Source organism: Myotis yumanensis, unplaced genomic scaffold, assembly GCF_028538775.1.
Source record: "Myotis yumanensis isolate MYYU_CA2020_CCGP unplaced genomic scaffold, mMyoYum1.0.hap1 SCAF_7, whole genome shotgun sequence".
Taxonomy (NCBI): Eukaryota; Metazoa; Chordata; class Mammalia; order Chiroptera; family Vespertilionidae; genus Myotis; species Myotis yumanensis.
This window is the reverse complement of record NW_027223758.1, coordinates 33955122-33977509: the sequence shown is the minus strand read 5'-3', so window position 1 is coordinate 33977509 and position 22388 is coordinate 33955122. Positions and strand designations below refer to the sequence as shown.

The 22388-nt window shown below is 44.7% G+C and overlaps 1 protein-coding gene across 2 annotated transcripts in view; it reads right to left on the bottom strand.

Moving 5' to 3' along the window:
* KIF3B (kinesin family member 3B) overlaps positions 1 to 17576 on the bottom strand; it is a 45215-nt gene extending 27639 nt beyond the window's left edge. The window contains exons 1-2 of one of the 2 annotated variants that reach the window (XM_070420131.1): positions 17492 to 17576; positions 9975 to 10022 (exon numbers count right to left, since the gene is read on the bottom strand). The gene's annotated coding sequence lies outside the window, so the exon portion shown is untranslated. The remainder of the gene's footprint in view (positions 1 to 9974; positions 10023 to 17491) is intronic. The other variant, XM_070420130.1, reaches the window with a different exon arrangement.
* Between the last annotated feature and the right edge of the window lie 4812 nt (positions 17577 to 22388).

Sequence of the window (22388 nt, the reverse complement as noted above, 5' to 3'; positions counted from 1 at the left end):
TGATGACTGTTCAACCAATCAAAGCATATTATTCTAATGATATGCTAAGGCCGCTCAACTGCTATCTATGATGTGCACTGACCACCAGGGGGCAGACACTACAACCAGTAGGTTAGCTTGCTGCTGGAGTCCAGCTGATTGGGACTGAGCAAGATGGGCTAGACATGCCCTGGAGCCCTCCCACGGCCCCTCTCCAACCCTGATCGTGCACCGGTGGGGTCCTTTGGCCTGGCCTACACCTTCTCGCAATCTGGGACCCCTCAGGTGATGTCAGAGAGCCGGTTTCGGCCTGATCCCGCAGGGTGGGGCACCAGTCGCAGGGCTCACGCTGCTGCACTGGTGCGGGCGGCAGGCACAGTGGGGCTGGTATGAGCAGGAGTGGCAGGTAGGAGCTGCAGGTGGCGTTAGACTGTGGGTTTCGGCCCAATCCCCGCAGGCAGGCCACCCTGAGGGACCCCATCAGTACACGAATTTGTACACTGGGCCTCTAGTTGAGAAATAATTATGATTAAGAACATAAAACAACAACAAAAACAAACAGAAAACATTATGGTGCTCAAGTCCACATGAGAAAAAAATAGAATAGAAGGATATATAATGATTTATTATATTGGGCAGGATGAAGTGTGGAGAATGGGACTAGAAATGAGAAGGATATTTCCATTTTATGAATAATATCTTATCATTTCTCTTTCAAGAGAATAAAAAGGGGAAATGAGGCTGCAAATAAATAAAAGAAAATGTTAACTGTCAATTCCGGCTGTTTCTTATTTATTCTCTGAATGTTTAAAATTTCTCAAAATAGCCAGGCTGGTGTGGCTCAGTGGTTGAGCATCAACCCATGAACCAAGAGGTCAGGGTTTGATTTCCCATCAGGGCACATGCCTGGGTTGTGGGCTCAAGCCTTAGTAGGGGGCTTGCAGAAGGCAGCTGATCAATGATTCTCTCTCATCATTGATGCTTCTCTCTCTCCCTTCCTCTCTATGAAATCAATTATATATATATATCCATATATATATATATATATATATATGGATATATATATAAATATATATATCCATATATATATATATATGGATATATATATAAATATATATCCATATATATATATATATATATTTTAAATATTAAATTTTCCACACAAAAAAAATCCCACCCATTTTACTTTTAAATTTTCACCCGAGGATATGTTTTTATTGGTTTTTAAAGAGAGGAAGGGGGAGAGAGAGAGAGAGAGAGAGAAAGGAAGGAAGGAAGGAAGATAGATCCATGTGAGAGAAACATTAATGATTGCTTACCCTATGTGCCCCAACCGGGATGGAACCCACAACCTGGGTATGCGCCCTAACCAGGCATCAAACCCACAACTTTTTGGTGTATGGGAAAACGCTCCAACCAAGTGAGCCATCCAACCATGGCTTATATTTAAAAAAACACACACAAAAAAACTGGCTTCTGTGGCTCAGTTGCTTGGAGCATCGTCCCATATACCAAAAGGTGGCGGGTTCAATTCTTGGCAAGGGCACATACCCAGGGTGTGAGTTCGATCCATCAGGGTGCGTGCTGGAAGCCAGTCCATCCTTGCTGCTTGACACAGTCGCTGCAGGAAAGAAACATCTGCACAGCATATGTTTCAATGGACCTGGCATATATAGCATACTGTTCTTAATATGTTTGCTCCCTTTAGCGCTATGTGTTTTAACCAAGGTCACCTCTCCGAGAAAGGTTGTTTCCCCAGGTGGGGATCTTTCCCTGAGGTTAGGGAGGGGATACAACCCCTTAATTAAGTGCCAGGCGGGTAGTTAAGCTACATAATCTTTACTCCCTGGAATGGAGATAAGAAACGCCCTAACCTTTGTAATAGAAATTGACAGGATTAAAATCGGCTGGTATAAATATGGATGTAACAAGACAATAAACATCAGAACCTCATCAGTTCCTAACCAGAGCTCCGACCAGAACTTTGGCTGGAAATCCTGGCTATAGGTCCTGACTAGGCTGCTGATCAACTGAAGGCTGTCTTCGTGTTATTCCTTCTTCGCCGACTCCGTCCACACCTTTGGGGACCCCTGGACCCGCTGGGATTGGACCCCAGCAGGTGCGTGTAGGAGGCAACCAATCGATGTTTCGCTCTCCCATCAATGTTTCTCTCTCTCCCTCTCCCCCTCCCTGACTTCCTCTCTCTAAAAAACAAAACAAACCCTCCACTGAAGAGTCCCAGGTTCGATTCCGGTCAAGGGCACATGCCTGGGTTGCAGGCTTAATCCCCGGTGGGGTGCGTGCGGGGGGCTGCCGATCAATGATTCTCTCTCATCATTGATGTTTCTATCTCCCTCTCTCTTCCTCTCTGAAATCAATAATATGTATATACTGAAATAAATATATATATATATATAATAAAAATAAGACATCAAAACATCAATAGTCCACTTTGGATGATGGGTCTATAGGTGATTTCCCCTGCTCTTCAACATTTCTGTATTTTCTAAATACTCTTTAATGAGCATGTGGTATCATCAAATGGGGAAAAATAAAGGTCTGGCAATTCACCAGAAACAACCCTGCAAGAAGGAGCAATCTGTGGGCACACAGAGTGCATACTAATGCATCTTTAATCAATGCATTCCAATGCAATGTCCTCTAAGATCAGACCAGGCAACCGCCTGCCAACTCCCTGGCTTGGAGTTTAAGGACTCAGAGTGTCTGAAAGGCAGCCCAAACCATAGATCACATGGGCGATCAAAAAAAAACACTGCAACACTGGGGCAAGAAGATAAAAGCAACTCTCAGTCCACACCAACGCCCTGTGCAGGTTCCTCTTAAGGAAAACAGCTGTTTCTACTCTCTACCCACCTCATCACCAGCAACACTTCTCTCTTCACAATGGTTGCTAATTGTTTTTGAAGTATCAGGACTCCTTGTTTGCAACCCATGAACCACACCATGACAGTAAGTCAACTCTGGGTCCCTGGGTCCCAAGATGGCCAGTTATCACAATGGGAGTTAACACAATTTTCAAAACAAGATTATTCATCTCTAGTTAAAAAATAACATCACTGCCCTACAGAACTTTAAAAGGATTTAAGATTTGTGTTGAGGGAATAGTTCTATATGTGCATGAAATACATCTATCTGGAGGGATATACAAGAGCCAGATAACAACAATGGTGGCCTGTAGGGAGAAGAGCTGGGCGGCTGAGGGTCAAGAGTTATAGACTTTTCCTTGTATACTCTTTGTACCTTCTTGAGTTTTGAATCATGAATATATTACCTAGTTAGTAAAATAAAATTAGAAGAAGAAAGCGATGGAAGTTTTATGAAATTATAAACTAACTAGTGACCCGGTGCATGGATTGAAAGGAAATTAATTAGAAGGTGGCCGGAGGGGAGGACTGGGCAAGATGGGCCGAACACGCCCTGCAGCTAACCTCCCATGGTCCCACCCCAGAGCAGGGGGGAGAGGGGTCCCTCGGCCTGGCCTGCGGGGATCAGGCCGAAAACGGATTTCTGACATCCCCCAAGGGATCCTGGAGTGCAAGAGGGCGCTCTGCAAAGCTGCTGTCGTACAGGATTATGGAACGCAAACGCAGGTGTGCAGTAAACCAGATTCAGGGCTGACAGTGCCCCAGCAACAACATAACCCATGGCCGAAGGTGGAATCGCACGGCCCTGAGAGGAATCGGGCTCCCTCCTCTCTGGTTTCAGGGTGCGTCACCTGAGAACCACCACTGTCAAGTCACTGCAGCTCAGCAGCTCCTGCATTGAGTGTCTGCCCCCTGGTGGTCACTGTGTGTCATAGCGACTGGTCAGATGGTTGGACACGTAGCATATTAGCCTTTTATATATATAGATATCCAAGTGTCAAAAGTCATTTTCCTCTTTTCATTTGTCCATTTTTACCACCATGAATATAACTGAGGAACCAAGGACCCTAGAAGCAAAACTACTTGTCTCAACTTTGTAGTGAAGCTTCATAAAAGAGCTTCAATGAGGCCTACAGCAATGCAATCTTTAACTTTCTAATATCAATGTAGCATGTCAGGTAGCCTCAGCCTGAAAAGATGCTCAGAGCAAAGATGTCAAAATAACAGGCTAACTGGGCCGGTGTGGCCCAGTAGTTGAGTGGCGACCTATGAACTAGGCAGTCACGGTTTTATTCCTGGTCAGGGCACATGCCAGGGTTACTGGCTCAGTCCTCAATAGGGAACAGGCAGAAGGCAGCCAATCAATGATTCTCTCTCCTCATTGATGTTTTTCTCTCTCCCTTCCTCTGTGAAATCAATAAAAATATATTTTTTAAAAAACAGACTAATAAAATATATTCTGTTATTATTACAGGCACTGTTTATAAACATAAAGTCATCTTTCTTTATAAGCCAAACAGTTGTGTGAATTGTCTAGAAACTTTCAAACTGTCCCTTATACATACAAGAGCCACAGCATCTCAAACTGGTACAAATTATTTGTAAAGTGTAACACTGGAAATGCAATACTCCCTTGAAACAGCAACTCCATTTCTTGGAATTATTTTAAGAACATCATTAAATAATTGAAGACGTGCAAAATGTACGTACATGTTTATGTTTATCACAGCACCATTTCTAACCACTTAAATACTCATCATTAAGAGACCAGTTAGATTATGACATATCTCTACAATGGGAAATTATGAATTCATTAAGAATAGCAGCTCTAACCAGTTTGGCTCAATGGATAGAACATCAGCCATGGGACTAAAGGGTCCCAGGTTCGATTCCAGTCAAGGGCATGTACCTCGGTTGCAGGCTTGATCACTGGCCTTGGTTGGGGCACATGAGGAAGGCAACCAATCAATGTGTCTGTCTCACACCGATGAGGCCTCCCTCCCTTCCACTCTCTCTAATAATCAATGGAAAAATATCCTTAGGTGAGGATTAAAACCAACAAAAATAATAGCAATATACATCTAGTTATTTACATATGGGAAGATGTTCATGACATCTTATTGAGTAAAAAAAAAAAAAACCCACAGAAGAGTTACCATGGTGAGATTTATTTACATGTACACGTGAGTATGTGCAGAGAAAGATGTGGGGGCGACTGTGAAGTCAGCGTTAAAGCAGGAGCTTTAGTGTTCAACAGGTCAGGTCAGGGTTTGAATTTCTGCTCTGCCACTTAGCTATAAAATTTTGAGAAAGTTACTTAAATCGTAACCTCTTCTATAAAATGGGGCTAATAACAACACCTGCATTAAAGAACCATTCTAAGGAATAAGTAAGATAATAAATGTTAAATGCTTAGTTAGCACAAAATGTGTAATAAAACTCGGGAAATGCAAGCAATATTAATCTCTGGGAGTGCGCTTGCAAGGGATTTTTTGGCTTTCTCTGGCCCTGTTAAGAGGTGCCTGTATTTAGTTTCTTAATATCAAGTGGGGAGATGGCAATAAAGCTATTTTTTTCTTTGGGGATAATGTCTAGCAGCATGATTTCAGCTTATGTGTCTTAGGCTACTTATCTGGAAAGAAACCTAGAAAGATCACAGACAAGAAACATGAACAGATAAATGCCTGCCCTGAATTCACATTGATGCCATGCATTCCCTGTTTTTTGATGACTGAAACAAGCAAACAAAGAAAGCATTTATCAAAGAGGAAAAAGAGGGAAAGAATTCCTTTTTTGTATCCAATTGTGAAACATTCATAGAATACATCCAAAAAAATATATTGAAGCCTAGAGGACAATTCTCATTCACAATCAATGTGGGCCTGGGGTTTTGTTGTGTCACAACTCACAATAGTCACAACTCACAGTATATCAACAGCTTAATGTGTATTCCTCTCCTAATCCTCAAAATCACCTAATGAGGAATAGCTATTAGCCCTATTTTAAAAATAAGCATGGGAGGCTAAGAGAAATTAATTTAGCCAGGGTCACACAGCAATTAAGTGGAACAGCCAAGATTCAAAAGCAGGTTTGTCTTATTTAAAACCCACATATAAACTTATTTTTAAAACACACACGTGCCCTGGCTGGTGTGGCTCAGTTGGTTGAGCATCATCTCATGCACCAAGAGGTTGCCAGTTCGATTACTGGTCAGGTCACATGGCCGGTTGCAGGTTTGATCCCCAGATGGGGGCATACAGGAGGCAGCCTATCGATGTTCTGCTCTCACATCTATGTTTCCCTCTCCCTTCCTCTTTCTCTAAAATCAATAAAAACATTAAAACACACACACATATGCATATATGCACTGTGCATCAATATATGCATAATTAAACAATAAAAACATTCTAGCTGTATAACACACACATATGCATATATGCACTGTGCATCAATATATGCATAATTAAACAATAAAAACATTCTAGCTGTATAACACACACATATGCATATATGCACTGTGCATCAATATACGCATAATTAAAACAATAAAAACATTCTAGCTGTATGCGTGAGTATACAGTGAACAAGTAAGTAAATCTTCCCCCTATCCCTGGGAGAAAGTCAATGCGTAAGCAAGCATTAATGTACAGTGGGGCCTTGACTTACGAGTGTCCTGACTAACGAGTTTTTCGAGATAAGAGCCATCTCTTGGCCGAATTTTTGCTTTGAGTTGCGAGCTAAAATTCGGGTTACGAGCCAGCTTCAGATACCCCACCACTAGTTGGTGCAGCGAACGTCACAGCGAACGCCACAACTTCAGCCCAGCATCACGTGTCTCACTCGTTCACTGTTGATTTGACATACGAGTAATTTGAGTTACGAGCTCTGTCACGGAACGAATTAAACTCGTAAGTCAAGGCCCGACTGTATCTGTATTGCTCCTTCACTTTTGTTTTTAACTCAAGTGGAAGTTCTAGTATACTATGCACCATTCTCTTTTTCCACTGATTTCCTTTTTTTTTTTTTTTTTAAGAGAGAGTGGGAGGGGGAGAGACAAGAGAGAAATATCTTGCCTCCTGCATGTGTCCCAACCAGGGCCAGGATCAAGCCTGCAACAAGGTATGTGCCCTTGACTGGAATTGAACCCAGGACCCTTCAATCTGAGGGTCGATGCTCTATCCACTGAGCAAACCTGCCAGGGCTGCACCATTCTCCATCTCACTTGATAGATCTTGGAGACAGCCCACTCCCCTTTAAAATAGTTGCCTAGATGCCATAGTATGGTTGTCTTATAATGTATTTGATTAGTCCCCTGCTAAGAGACCTTCTGATGGTTTCTAGTTTTTTACTACTGCAAACAATGCTGCAGTGAATATTTCAAACATATACCTTTGGCTACCGGTGGGAGTAATTCGTAGGATCCATTCCTGGACATTTAAATACTTACATGTTCCTTTTTGACAGAGGGCACCATCTTACCTTTCCCCCAGGCTGTACCATTTATCCTTTCACTAACAGTGCACACCACTGTCCACACAACCCTGACACACACAGCTCATGCTCTGACCACCATGAAGCTATGAAGCTGGAAACACCTTCCTGCCAGGAACTTCTCATTCCATGTACTAATCCAGGAAAGAAATGAAGCTATTTCTCTGCTAAAAATATACACACTGACCCTAGCTGGTTTGGCTCAGTGGATGGAGCGATGGCCTGCGGACTGGAAAGTCCCCAGTTAGATTCCGGTCAAGGTCAAGGGCACAAACCTCGGTTGTAGGGTCGATCCCTGGCCCTGGTCAGGGCGGGTGTGGGAGGCAACCAATCGATGTGTCTCTCTCACATCAGTGTTTCTCTCTCTCTCTATCTCTCCCTCTTTCTTCCACTGTCTCTAAAAATCAATGGAAAAATATCCTCAGGTGAGGATTTAAAAAAAAAATTATTATCATTATTGATGTTTCTATCTCTCCCTCTTCCTTCCTCTCTCTAAAATAAATAAAAACATATTAATACTCTAATTAAGAGCTTAATTAATCAAATACAACATCTGACCCTAGATTGGAACCCATTTTGGATCTTGGTTCAAACAAACCAACAGTTAAAAAATGTATGAGACAATCAAGGAAATTTGAACACTGGATCTTAGATGGTGTTAAGGAATTGTTGTTACCTTTTAAGGTGTGAAGTTGTATTTTTTTTAAAATATATTTTATTGATTTTTTACAGAGAGGAAGAGAGAGGGATAGAGAGTCAGAAACATCGATGAGAGAGAAACATCGATCAGCTGCCTCCTGCACACCTCCCACTGGGGATGTGCCCGCAACCAAGGTACATGCCCTTGACCGGAATCGAACCCGGGACCTTTCAGTCCGCAGGCCGACGCTCTATCCACTGAGCCAAACCAGTTCGGGCAGAAGTTATATTTTTTAAAAATTATTCTTACTTGCCCAAACTGGTTTGACTCAGTGGATAGAGCGTTGGCATGCGGACTGAAGGGTCCCAGGTTCGATTCCGGTCAAGGGCATGTACCTTGGTTGCGGGCACATCCCCAGTGGGAGGTGTGCAGGAGGCAGCTGATCAATGTTTCTCTCTCATCGATGTTTCTAACACTCTATCCCTCTCCCTTCCTCTCTGTAAAAAAATCAATAAAATATATTAAAAAAAAATATATATATATATATATATATATATTCTTACTTTGAGATCCAGACAAAAGAATTTTCAGATAAAGTTATATGCTGTCTGGGATCAACATAATCAGGGATAGGGTGGGGTTGTTGGGAGGTTATAGATGAAACAAAATTACTACATGTTGATAACTGCTGTAGCAGGGTAATGGGTCCATGGTTCATTCTACTATTATGTATGCTTCAGATTTTCCATAATAAAAAGTAGCCCTGGCCAATGGTTTATCTTTTTTCTGTTAACTTTTGAAATTTTTAATTGTAGTGAAAAACCCACATAATATAAAATGTACCCTCTTAATAATTTTTAAGTATATAATTCAGTATTGTTAACTATATCAACATTGTTGTATAATAGAGATCTAGAACTTTTTAAAAATAATATTTTAATGACTATGATAATATGCTTTTTTTTTTTTAATCCTCACCCGAGGATATTTTTCCATTGATTTTAAGAGAGAGAGGAGGATAGGGAGGAGGAGAGAGGGAGAGAGAGAGACAGAGACAGAGAGAGATATCGAAATGAGAGAGACACATCAATTATTGCCTCCCTATACGTGCTCCAACCAGGGCTGGGGATCAAACCTGCAACCAAGGTACGACATGCCTTTGACTGGAAATCAAACCCACGACCCTTTGGTCCGAGGGGTGATGCTCTAACCACTGAGCAACTGGCCAGGGCAATATCTAGAACTTTTTCATCTTGCCAAAATGAAACTCTATACCTATCAAATAACAAATCCCTTTCCCCCTCATTAGGCTCCGGAAACCATCATTCTATCTCTAGTGTCATTCATGTTATAGCATGTGACAAGATCTCCTTTTTTAGGAATAAATAATATCCCACTGTATGTAAATACCATTTTCTTTTTCTTTTCATTCATTTTTTTATAGAGAAGAAGGGAGAGGGATAGAGAGTTAGAAACATCGATGAGAGAGAAACATTGATCAGCTGCCTCCTGCACACTCCCTACTGGGGATGTGCCCGCAACCAAGGTACATGCCCTTGACCGGAATCGAACCTGGGACCCTTGAGTCCGCAGGCTCTATCCACTGAGCCAAACCGGTTAGGGCAATACCATTTTCTTTATCCATTCATCTGCCCATAAACGTTTGGGCTGCTTCCATCTCTTGGCTACTGTAATTTAGGCTATAGTAAACATGGGTGTGTGTAATGACTTTTCATTTTAAAATATATTTTTATTGATTTCAGAGAGGAAGGGAGAGGGAGAGGTAGAAACAAAGGATAAAAGAGAATCATTGATTGGCTGCTTCCTGCATGCCCCTATCGGGAATCGAGCCCAAAACCCAGGCATGTGCTCTGACCCGGAATGGAAACATGATCTCCTGGTTCATGGGTCAAACGCTCAACCACCGAGCCACACCAGTGAGGCAAATGACTTTTCATTTCAATCAGACTGCTACTCACCTCGGTAGAGAGCCACAGCAAAATCTATATTTAAAAGAGGGAGGTGGCCTGGAATAACAAAAAAAGATTCAGACACCCCTGGGAATAAAGCCCAGGCCTACCATTCCTAGTTCTAGGGCTCCATGCAAGTCCACTCTCTGAGCCCGTCTCCTCTGGGAAGTGGGAATACCAATACCCTGCAGAGTATTGGAGCAGAGTGAGGATCAGAGGGGGACAAGCATTACAGTGCCTGGCCCACAGGAGGTGCTTCTGTCCTGACTCAATTTACAGGAGGAAAAAACCTCAGCCTTGGAGAGGGAAGTAACATGGCACACTGAGTTAATAAGTGGCAAAGCAAGCAGAAACCAGGTCTAACTGGCTCCAAAGTTCATGGCTTTTTTCTACACCAGCATGTCCTAAATGTCAGTCAGCGGATTGTCTCTTCACAATTTTGCCATATCCGGGTACCGCCTGTACTATATTATTTACTTGAGGTTTTCTTGAAAGCTAATTTCTTTTAATACAAATTTATTTTTAAACAGTTACTTTATATCCCTACCATGAATGGAAAATCAGTGTCACAGTGCAAATAGAAGGTAACTGTAAAAATAAATATAAGGACACACAACAAAGTCACTAAATTCTAGCTAGACACTGTAGTTTCCCTAAGGTTGAGACCTGATCTCCCTTGGTAAAAAAGCCAGCTTTAGCAAGTGTTAAAAAATAGGCTAGAACTAAACAAATATTCTCTCTGCCATAGTCAGAAGAACCAAAATAATTTACAGAGAGGAAGGGAGAGGGATAGAGAATTAGAAACATCGATGAGAGAGAAACATCCATCAGCTGCCTCCTGCACACTCCCCACTGGGAATGTGCCCGCAACCAAGGTACATGCCCTTGACCGGAATCGAACCTGGGACCCTTCAGTCCGCAGGCTGACGCTCTATCCGCTGAGCTAAACCAGTCAGGGCCGAAGAACCAAAATAATTTAAAAGGCAATAACTCTTGCCCAGCCATGTGGCTCAGTGGTTGAGTGTTGACCTATGAACCAGGAGGTCACGGTTTGATTTCTGGTCAGGGCACATGCCTGGGTGGTGGGCTGGATCCCCAGTGTGGGGCATGCAGGAGGCAGCCGATCAATGATTCTCTCTCATCATTGATGTTTCTATTTCTCTCACCCTCTCCCAGAAATAAATAAAAATATATTTTTTAAAATGTCACTTAGGTCACTTATGGATACTTGCACTTTATTAATATCTCATGTGGCAATGTGGGCTCAGCCTTCCAGGGTACGTACCTTGGTTGCAGGCTCTATCCCTGGCCGCAGGTCCGAGCATGTGCAGGAGGCAACCAATTAATGTGTCTCTCTCACATCGATGTTTCTCTCTCTGTGTCTCACCCCCTCCTTTTCAGTCTCTCTAAAAATTAATGGAAAAAAATCCCTGGGTGAGGATTAACAACAACAAATACAATAATAATTTTTTTTTAATGCTGGCAATTGAAGAAATAAGGAAAGAAAAACACCTTCTATTTCTTAGGCTAGAATCTGACTCATTACTGCAGATCTTGCAAAACCAGTAAGTATTTCTAAGAACTACCTTCTTGTGGTTATCTTAAGTAACTTGAGCTGATATTTTATCTTACTGGGATGGAATCTTTTACGATTTACTAGCTAGGTGTTTTTGCTTAGATTACTGAAATGTGCTATAAAGTAATGATTACTGCAATCCACTAAGCTGCTGCAGCCTGTGCTCTGAGCATTCAGTTTCTGTTTATGTCACCCACAAAAGCCCCAATGCAAGTCCTTCCTGAAACCACTGCTGAAGGTGATATGAAAGATCCCAGAATAGGTTACAGACTGTCAAATCTCAACTCCCAATAATCTATTACAATTTCTGTTTCACTTGGACTCACTTCCATTTACACACGATGTTCAAATATGACAAAATGCAAACGCTGCAAATATCTTGCCAAAAAGTTTAAAAATAAAACCACACCTACCACAAGGACCACTGGTGCTCTTTAATGCAAACTATCATTTAAATAAACCAGCACGCTAAAGACAGATCTGCCTGTGTGCGAGGAGCTCACTGTCTGCAATCAGTGTGACAAAGTGAGGAGACACAATGTGTCACCATGATTGACGAAGCCTTAAACTCCAACCTCCCGAGCTTCAGTGCAGATGTGTGATGCTGAAAAGATTACCTCGGACCGCCAAGAAATATGCTCTAAAATCCTCACCCCTGAAGGTCTTGGAGAAAGCCCAGCATGCAGCCACCAACGAAGAAGACAGTATCACCCCATTCAAAGCTCAGTCTTCAGGAAGGGCTGGAAGAAATTGGAAGGCTGGCTCATGTCCTCATTTTACATATATAGAGACCAGGGCCAGAGAGGTTGAGTTACTGGCCCCAGGTCACACAGCCAGTGGCAGAATTGCTATTAGAATTCATGCTTCCACCCAGATCCCACTGCCTTTTCATACCAAAATTTCCTGGATGGCATAAGCCTTGATCAAGAAATTCTAAGACTGCCCTGACAAGTTTGGCTCAGTGGCTAGAGCGTCGGCCTGTGGACTGAAGAGTCCCAGGTTCGATTCCGGTCAAGGGCATGTACCTGGGTTGCAGGCACATCCCCAGTAGGGAGTGTGCAGGAGGCAGCTGATGGATGTTTCTCTCATGGATGTTTCTAACTCTCTATCCCTCTCCCTTCCTCTCTGTAAAAAATCAATAAAATATATTTTTTAAAAAAAGAAAAGAAATTCTAAGACTTTGGGGAGATAAGGAGATGTTTAAAGGAAAATAAGGAGCCCACAAGGCAGAGAGGGAAAAGCAAGGCACTATAAAATTGAATCTTTTGCAATTAGTCAGAGGGTGGTATAGGACTTTAGCCACCCTCTTCTCACCCAATGTAGATATTATCGCCAGAATAAAAAAAACAGTTTAGCGCTGAATGACTCAGAAGAAAAGCCCACAGCTCCTACCTGCTTCAGCTGTTTCTGCCCTGAGTGAGACTGCTAAGCTAAGAAGTGTGAGAGGTAGTCCATCTTACATACTGGGTATCTGTTTGTTACCTATCAGTCAAGTAACTGACACCTATAGTTACATTAAAATAACTCAAGGGTTTCCCCCCTGATTTTTTCATTCTTTGAAGCCACTTTTTCATCAGCATTTAAAGTTCATTACCCAGGTAGAGAAAAGAAAGTCTTTAACAAAACATCAGGAATATACTGCCCACCTGAAAAACAGATGAATAAGTGAGAGGCAGAAAGAGCAATGGACTTGGGGTCAGCAGGTCTGGGGAAGTTATCTGACTTTTTTGTGCCTCAACTTTCCTCTTCTGGAAAGTGGGAATCACAATAGTAACCAAAGGGTTGCTGGGAGGACTAAGTGAGACAACATGTGTAAAGTGTTTAGAACAGCGCTTGGCTCAATAAACATTAGCCATTCCTATTACTTTTATTATCATTATCACTGGGTTTGCTACTTATTACCAATTGAGTGCACTCAAGCTTTAATATGCACAGGATACACTCGGAGTGGAGGGGTCGGGTCTTGGTAAAATGCAGACTGATTTATTAATCTAGGCTTAGAGTCTGCATTTCAAATAAGCTCTCAGGGGCCCGGCTGGTGTGGCTCAGTTCGTTGAGCATCGTCCCATGCACCAAGAGGTCACCAGTTCGAATCCCAGTCAGTCCTCTTTCTAAAGTCAATTTTTAAAAAATATCATCATAATAAAAGGCTAATATGCAAACAGTCATCACGCGTAACGACCGATCAGCAGGGACCTGAGGCTGTGTGGCACCTGGCTGGGCCAGGGGACCTCAGGCCTCGCCCCCCACTTGCGGGGCTTGACGGGGGACCTGAGGCTGTGCCCCCCACCCGGCGCCAGGCCGGGGGGACCTGAGGCTGCAACCCTGCCCGGCGGGGCTTGACAGGGGTGGGGCCGGCCAGGTCTGAGTCTTGCCCAATGGGGGTGAGGCCGGCCAGATCTGAGTCTCTTGCAATTTCGAAGCACATGCAGGTGGGCAGGGACTTGACTCTGAGTCCTGCGGCGCGCCCCAGACTCTGACAGGAGGGAGATTTTCATATACATTTTACTAATTTTATTTCATCTCTGACACTTCTATTATAGAGAAAGGGCAAGTAGCAATATTAAAATATTTCCTCTAATTAACTCCCTTTTTTAATGTGCACAAATTTCGTGCACTGGGCCACTAGTCCTATATAATAAAAGCCTAATATGCTAAATGTCCGACCCTTGGACCAGTCACTATGACGTGCACTGACCACTAGGGAGCAGATGCTTCGACAGGTAGGTTAGCTTGCTGCGGGGGTCCGGCCAATTGGGGCTGGGCGAGACTGGCCAGACATGCCCTGGAGCCCTCATGCGGTTCCTCCCGCCACGATCGTGCACCGGTGGGACCCCTGGCCTGCACCCTCTCACAATCCAGGACCTCTTGGGGGATGTCGGAGAACCGGTTTTGGCCCAATCCCCACAGGCCAGGACCCATGCACTGGGCCTCTAGTGTTTAAAATAAAAGCTCTCTGAGGACATTAGTGCAGAACACACCTTGAGCAGCAAGGATCTACCTAATTCAACACCTAGTAGGTATTTAATACTATTGATAAAAATGTATACTCTCTCAGCATCTCAATGCTTCATCTGTTAACTGAGGATAATACATATTCCACATGATCTCAACTGACTGAACACTAGTAAATGAAAATGCAGATGAAAGAGCATTCTAAACTGCAAACAAAAGTATACAAGTGGAGGTGGTAAGATTATTAGTCTTAAAATTCACAATGTTGAATTTCCAACACTGTAGCCCCTAAATTTACACATGCAAGTATTACCATTTATGAAAAGAAAGCTTGAATTCCCTTGCTCCATTCAAAAATCCTCTAGGAATTCTGGCAGAACACAAGAGCTTTTCAAGGTATTCTCAAATCAAGAGCTCTGCAACTTTAGAAATGTCATTCGATGCCAAGGAAAGAACCACACTGGCAGGGACAGTGAGCTTCCCTTGTGATTCCATTCGCTCTCCCAGACCTGGCCAGCCTCCTTCCAGCCTTCATCAGCCAAGATCTCGAGTCAGCACAGCAATGCCAACAGCACGAGACAGATGGCAAAGCCCACACCTGCCACTCCACAAGCTGGCAAAGAGCCAGACTTCAAGAAATGCAGGGCTTCTGGACGTCCAAGGTGGAGCCTTCAGTGAAGCACCTGGTGGTTCTCCTGCAATGAAATCTGTGACTTCCACCCCACAGACTAAAAGATATGATGTTTATACTTTATGCCTCTCCTCCAAGGGGTTCAGAGTGAATCATACCTGATTCTTCCTCACAGGGCACCTTACCAAAAAGTGCTTTCATCATGGTAGAGGCAGATGGCACTACCAACACCTACCTAATTGTTCAGGCCGAAAACCCAGGAGTCATCCTTGATTTCTTTAGCTCATCCCCCAACCACCCTCCTGCTGGTTCTACCTCCAAAACACATCCACTTACACCATCTCCACTGCCCTGGAAGGCCACTGTCATTTCTCACCTTGCTTCCTAACTAGTCATTTATAAGTTAAGCTCTGAGGTCCTTGAGGAATAGGAAGATGTGGCTGATCTCCACATCCGCCACTCTGCTTGGCATAGAGGGATTAAGTAAACATTCACTGAACTGGACGTCAGGCTACCAATCCATAGTGGCATCCTCTCAACTACTCTCGTCTTTCTTTGCAACCCAACCTGGCATGGGACTGCAGGTTCCTGGGACGACCCTGTCATAATGCTGATATTTGCATAATATTGTGACAGCTGTTTTATTCACCCATCACTTAGGATATACAGGAGCTATGTTAAGCCTACATAACAATAGCTAACATTTACCAAAATTTCCAGGCATTTTACCTGTATTAGGCTCAAATATATCCTCACAATAGCCCAATATGGTGGATACTATTATTATTCCCATTTTACAGATGAGGAAACTGCAGCACAAAGAGGTGAAGTAAACTGCAGAGTGGCACACAGCCTGGGAGCGGCAGTGCCGAGAATTAAACGCAGGCAGCCTGATGCCATGCTTTTAAGCCACAAGCATGCAATCAGAATTGCACAACAGCACTGAAAGGGCCTTCGGATATCATTTAGCCTGCTCCTCTCATTAAAGAGGAGGGGACTGAGGGGCAGAGAAGCCCTCTTCTAAACATTCCAGCTCATTTTGAGGTTCACACTTTGGAGAGTACCTATTTAAATGAAGCTTTATGTAAGATCTGATTTCTTTGCCACTGGCAGACAAGCCTCTAGCCACAGCAGTTAGAGTAATAAAAGAATACCCTTGTGGCTTGGTAACAGCTACTATTGAGAAATCAGAGACATCAGGGTATGGGAGAGAAAACAGAGGAATTACCTGGGTGTCCTGTTCCATCACTCATTAGGTGTAAGATGCTTAGGCAAGGCATTCACTTTTTTGAGCCTCAGTTTCCTCATTTGTGAAATGGAGATAAAATCACCACCTACCTGGAAAAGTCTACATGAAGAGTAAATGAGATAGTGTACCTGAAAATGCTTCTTAATCACATACTTGTACATAGATATTACATGTTAAGCACTTCCCAAAAGGCATAAGATACCCTTTTTCTTCTGGAAGGGTCAACAAGACCCAAGTAGAGAGTAAGGCCACATAACCTTGGCCATCTACAGGGACCTGACTTGGGACTTCCCTTGCCAGGGCTACCTGCAAAGTCCACACCACCTCCCTTGCTCCGAACAGAATGGAGAAGTAAAACTGGGGATAGGAATAACCACTTGAGCTGGCACTCTACAAACCTAAATCCTACCTGTCTCCAAGTCCTTTCCTGGCCGCCTTGCCCAAACCGTCTCACATGCCTCATAACAGGGTGCTGAGCACTGACCATGTGCCAGGATGCTGGATGGAGGTACTCTGGATTCCCACAGTGGCTCATTAACCCGTTTTACAGACAAAGAAAAAGTCAAGGCTACACAGTGACTCAGTGGAGAGTCAGTCTCAAACTCAGACACTCAGACTTCAAACTGGATTCTTGGCCCTCGGGCTAGGGCGCCCTAAGAATGCTCCCTCTCCTCGTTTAGGGCACTTTCAACACGCGCGCCTCATCATCTCGGCCGCTCTGAGCAGCAAGCGTTAGGACCCCCTGGGCCAAACAGGTCAACCGAGGCCAGAGAGGGGAAGGGGACTCGCCCAAGGTCACACAGTGCGCGGGAGCGGCGCCGAGTGCGGACCCCAGGAGTTCGCTTCCCGCCTCCCTCCGGAGCCGGGTCCCGATCACAGCCAAACACCTCCGCGGACCCCAACAGCTGGCTGCAGGGTCTGGGGGTCTGGCCGCACCTCCACCCACGGATGGAGGGGCGAGGCCACCCAACGACCGGAGGATGCCCGGGAGGCAGCGCAGAGGATGCTCCCGCGGGCAGTGCCGAGCCAGCGGCGGCGCCAGCGCGGCCTCCGCGAAGGTCCGGGCGGCGGCGGGACCGCCCAGCCCCGCGGCTCCGGGCTCCTCCCCGGCTCACCTGCGGCGGCAGCCGAGAGCGGGCGGCGGCGGCGGCGGCGGAGGCGGCGGCGAATCCCGGGCTCAGCCATTCCCTACTGCCCCGGATGGGGAGAGACGGCGGCCGCTCACTTCCTTGGCAACCCGGCTCCGCGACCTACTTCCTTAGCAACCAATGTCAATTTCAATAACTTTATTGGGATTCGGACGGCGGACAGGGAGAGCCTGCTGGGCCGGGCGGGGCTGGGTATTGGCGCCTAGTAGGTGCCCAACACGCTTGGTCTTTCACCCAAGTGAGGAGTGTGAGCAGAGAGCAATGGGACCTGACTCCACCCGCTGGTATCTGGTGCCTCAGTTTCCCCATCTTAAAAATGGAACGCGTTGCCTTGGTCCCTCCACGCGACTTCAGCCACCGGTTGACCTTTCCTAAAGGGCGTTCACATCAGTTACCTGACTTGCATCTCAAACTGCTACTGAGGTCCCATTTAGGGTCCACCTGGTCAGTCAAGCCAAAAATTCAGGAATCATTCTTTTCCCCTCCCTCTCCCTCACCCCCACATCCAGTCAGTCAGCATATCGTCAGCATGTCCCTTAGTCTGCTTCTCAAATATTGCTCTTGTCTATCCATCTTTCTCCATCTTCAGTGCCATCACACCAGGCCAGACCAGGCTCCCCTCATCTCTAGACTTCCTGCAATATCAACCAGTTCTAATGGCCTTGGTCAAGTCACTTTCCCTCTCTGAGCCCAGTTTTTTCATCCACAAATTTGGCATGACTCCTGCTGGATGATCTCACAGAATTCTTGTGGGAGAGTTGATCATGTAGTGAAAGGGAGTAAAATGTAGGGAGTCGTGTAGGAGAAGCACGGTGATTATACTAAAGGGCAACTAAAGATTCCATACGGGGGTTGAAGAGTGTGGGGTAAGGGCTCCAGGCACTGGATTTAGATCTCAGCTCTGCCACTAATAACTGTGGGGTCTTGGGCAAGACACAGCCAGTGAGTATTGGGCCCAGCGAACAAGTGTGGCTTCAAAGTTCATGAACTTGAAAGAGAGATCCAACTCTGTCATTTCTCAGCTTTGACCTTTTGGCTTTTTCCGAGCATCAAAAATGAAGAAATTTAAAGGCACATTCTTTTTTAAAAAAATATGCTTTTATTGATTTTTATAGAGAGAGAAGGGAGAAAGAAACATCAATGAGAGAAACGTCAAATCTGCTGCCTCCTACTGAGGATCAACCTGAAACCCCATGTGCCAGGAATCAAACCATTGGTGCCCTGGATGACACCCAGCACGCCCAACCAACTGAACCACATTGGCCAGGGCCGAGGCACATTCCTGGCCAGTAGGAAAGTATGATTAGAGAATGAAAAGGGAGGGAGCACATGGATTTAGGAAGGAGACAGATATTCCACAGATATAAGGTGGTGGTCTAGGGCAGTGGTCGGCAAACTGCGGCTCACGAGCCACGTGAGGCTCTTTGGCCCCTTGAGTGTGGCTCTTCCACAAAATACCAACTTCTGCACATGGGCCACGAAGTTTCAATCGCACTGTACCTGCGCGCCCGCACGTGGTATTTTGTGGAAGAGCCACACTCAAGGGGCCAAAGAGCTGCATGTGGCTCGCGAGCCGCAGTTTGCCAACCACTGGTCCAGGGTAAGTAGACCAAGGGAGAATTGAAAGTCACAGAAAGGACTTTTTTATAGAGTAGTTACAATGAGTTAAGCACATCAATCCTTACAATCACTGATTATGAAGGTACTATTATCATCCCCATCCTATAGATGGGAAAACTGGCCAAGATTATGTCTCATCATTACATGAATCCAGAGCCCACACTCTCACGGCTACCTCCAGTCAGGTGCCCCAGTACAGTCTCTTCACCTCTCTCAAGTCCTCTGCAAATATTGGGTGTGTCTGTCGAGCAGTAAGACAAAACAAACAAACAAACAAGAGGCTCGTCTCTTTCCCATCTCTCTGGAGGCTCCCAGACTCATGAAGAGGGGACACACTCACAGCTCTGACTTGAGGCCTGTGGATGCATGGTCAGCACTTCAGTGACTGGCAAACTGATAATTCTTGGTTATCCCCGTCCCTGTCCAGAACTCTGATAGCCCTCCATCACCCAGAGGAGGAGGCTGGAGGCTCCTCCTGCCAACATGGGCCCATCTCATTGTTGGCTGTACAGTATTTCCCTTTTCTCTCTGGCTGGGCTCCATGAGCTTGCGCACAGCCTCTCTGTGCCTTTGTTCCAGGGGTTCTCCCCGCCTGGGATGCTCTCTCCCCTGCACCCCTCTCTCCTCACAAGCACGACATATCTCTGTTCATATCTGCTCATTACTCCCTACTCAAAAGCAGGATCCTGCAGACTTCCTTTGTCAGCTGTTTTGTCTCAGCCCTGAACTGAGGAAAATGCTGTGTGTACTGGCACCTAAGTGGACAATGTGACCTGTACTTCTATCAATTAAAAATAAGGTCCCCCAAGCCTTGGAATATACCTCAACCACTCTTATCAAAAGTTACCTTCGTAGTTCTGGCCAGTGTGGCTCAGCTGGTTGGAGCATTGTCCTGTACACCAGAAGGTGGCAGGTTTGATTCCCAGTCAGAGCACATACCCAGGATGCAGATTCCATGCCCAGTTACGGTGCATGCGGGAGGCAACTGATCGTTGTTTCTCTCTCACATTGATGTCTCTCTCTCTCTCTCTCTCTCTCTCTCTCTCTTCCTTCCTCTCTCTCTAAAATACAAAATAAAATAAAAGTTATCTTTGTAGGCAAGGCTGGAATCAGTGCATGGAAGCCCCACAAAAGCCCTCATGATAGTTTTTATTTTATTTATTGCATTTATTTAGCACTGCATACCTATTGATAAACATTAGTTCATTATTTATTTATTATTTATAAATTATTCCTTTATTTACAGCCCTGTATTTATTGGTACATCCTATGTGCCAGGCACTGTGGTAAGTGCTTGACAACCTACCTTACCTATCACATAGCTACCTATTTAAGAGATAAAAACTATTATTATCCCCATTTCACAGAGGAGAACTGAGGCTCTAAACAATTACTCAATGAGTCAGTAGCAGAGCCAGAGTCAAAGTCTGTTCTAACACAACTTCAAAGCCCATGACTTTAGCGTCTTCTGAGCTCGCAGACCGGTGGACCATGAGCAGCATCTACTGGCAGTTGTGTTCTATTTGGCCTACTATGCTTATAAAAAAGAGAATTAATTGCCAATATTTTAAAAAAGCAAGAGCTCTAGCCAGCATGGCTCAGTGGTTGAGTGTCAACCTATGAGCCAGGAGGTCACAGTTCCATTCCCGGTCAGGGCACATGCCCAGGTTTCGGGCTCAGTCCCCGGTGTGGGGCATGTGCAATGAAGCTGATCAATGATTCTCACCATTGATGTTTCTACCTCTCCCTCCCTCTCCCTTCCTCTCTGAAATCAATAAAACATATTTTTAAAAAATAAAAAGCAGGAAATTTCCCATATAAATTGGAATTTCCAGCTTCTTCTGAGATATTCAAAGACTTGGCCACATGGGTTCCCACATGGCAATAATTGCCTGGAAGGAGAGCAGTTGCCCTTGTTAAACTGGATGTGAGTTTCACTTTGCCATATGCTCCCCAGCTCCACACCAACCTGGTCCATTCGTTTTCCTTGCCTCCCTGGCCCTTGGAAGCATTTGAGTTCATGATTCCTGGGTCCATCCATACTTTCTAATAGTTGGAATTGCCTTGCAATGTAGTGAGCTCCCCAGCACTGGAGATGTGCAGACTGAGGCTAGCTGGATACGTGGTAGGGTGTTGGAAGCGGGTTTCCAGAGGCAGCTGGGGAGCTGGATCAGATGGCATACATAATCCCTCCCAGCCCTGCAGTGACAAATATTTACTTAAGACTTTGCAGCATATATTGTTGAGAATTAACTTCCCCTCTGGTCTCAACTTACTACTTCGGCCTTTTCTTTCCCTTCACCTTGGTTTCTATGATCTATTTATATGTATTTTAATCACATGATTATGCTGTATAAATTCTTATAAGCTTCCTCAAATCCTTTTTGGAACAAGGCATGAGGAACAAATAAATCCATACATAAATATTTACATAAAGGGCTTGGTCCCAGGTAAAGAAAAGAAATAAAAAGAAAGAATTCTAAGTTGTAACCGCCAAGTTATCTCAGTGTCCCTGAGATGCTCGGGCTCCAGGAGATAAAGAGCAGAAGGACCTAAGAGTCTGGGAGGCAGCAGCTGTGACCATGTGCCTAGCGGCTCCCAATCTACCGTCTCAGGAAAGGCAGCCTCAAAGTTGTATTTAAAATAGATTTTAAAGTCATATAACTAACTGTGCAGTTTCTTTTCTATTTTTATTTATTTTTAAAATATATTTTTATTGATCTCAGAGAGGAAAGGAGAGAGAAAGAGAGATAGAAACATCAATGATGAGAATCTTTGATTGGCTGCCTCCTGCAAGCCCCCTTCTGGGGACCAAGTCTGCAACCCGGGCATGTGCCCTTGACTGGAATCCGAACCTGGGACCCTTCAGTCTGAGCCAAACCAGCTAGGGCAGCAGTTTCTTTTTTAATGGCCACAGACTCCTTGACACACTTCCCAAGGGAGGGAGAATGTATGTCCTCTTTCCTTAAATTTGAGTAGGCTGGTAGCAGATTTAACCAACAGAATATGGCAGATGTGATGGTATGTGTCCTCCGATATTGGGTCATAAAAACCATGCAGCTTTGCCTGGTTCTCTGGGAATGTCCTCTTTCCAGATGCTCCCTCCCAGGACACTTCCTCTTGGAACACAGCTTCCATGCTGTAAGGAAGACCAAGCCACACTGACAGTCAGGTGTTCCAGTCAATGGCCCTATCCGAGCCCAGGTCCCGAGAATGTAGTCACCTAAGCTATTTCAGTCTCCCA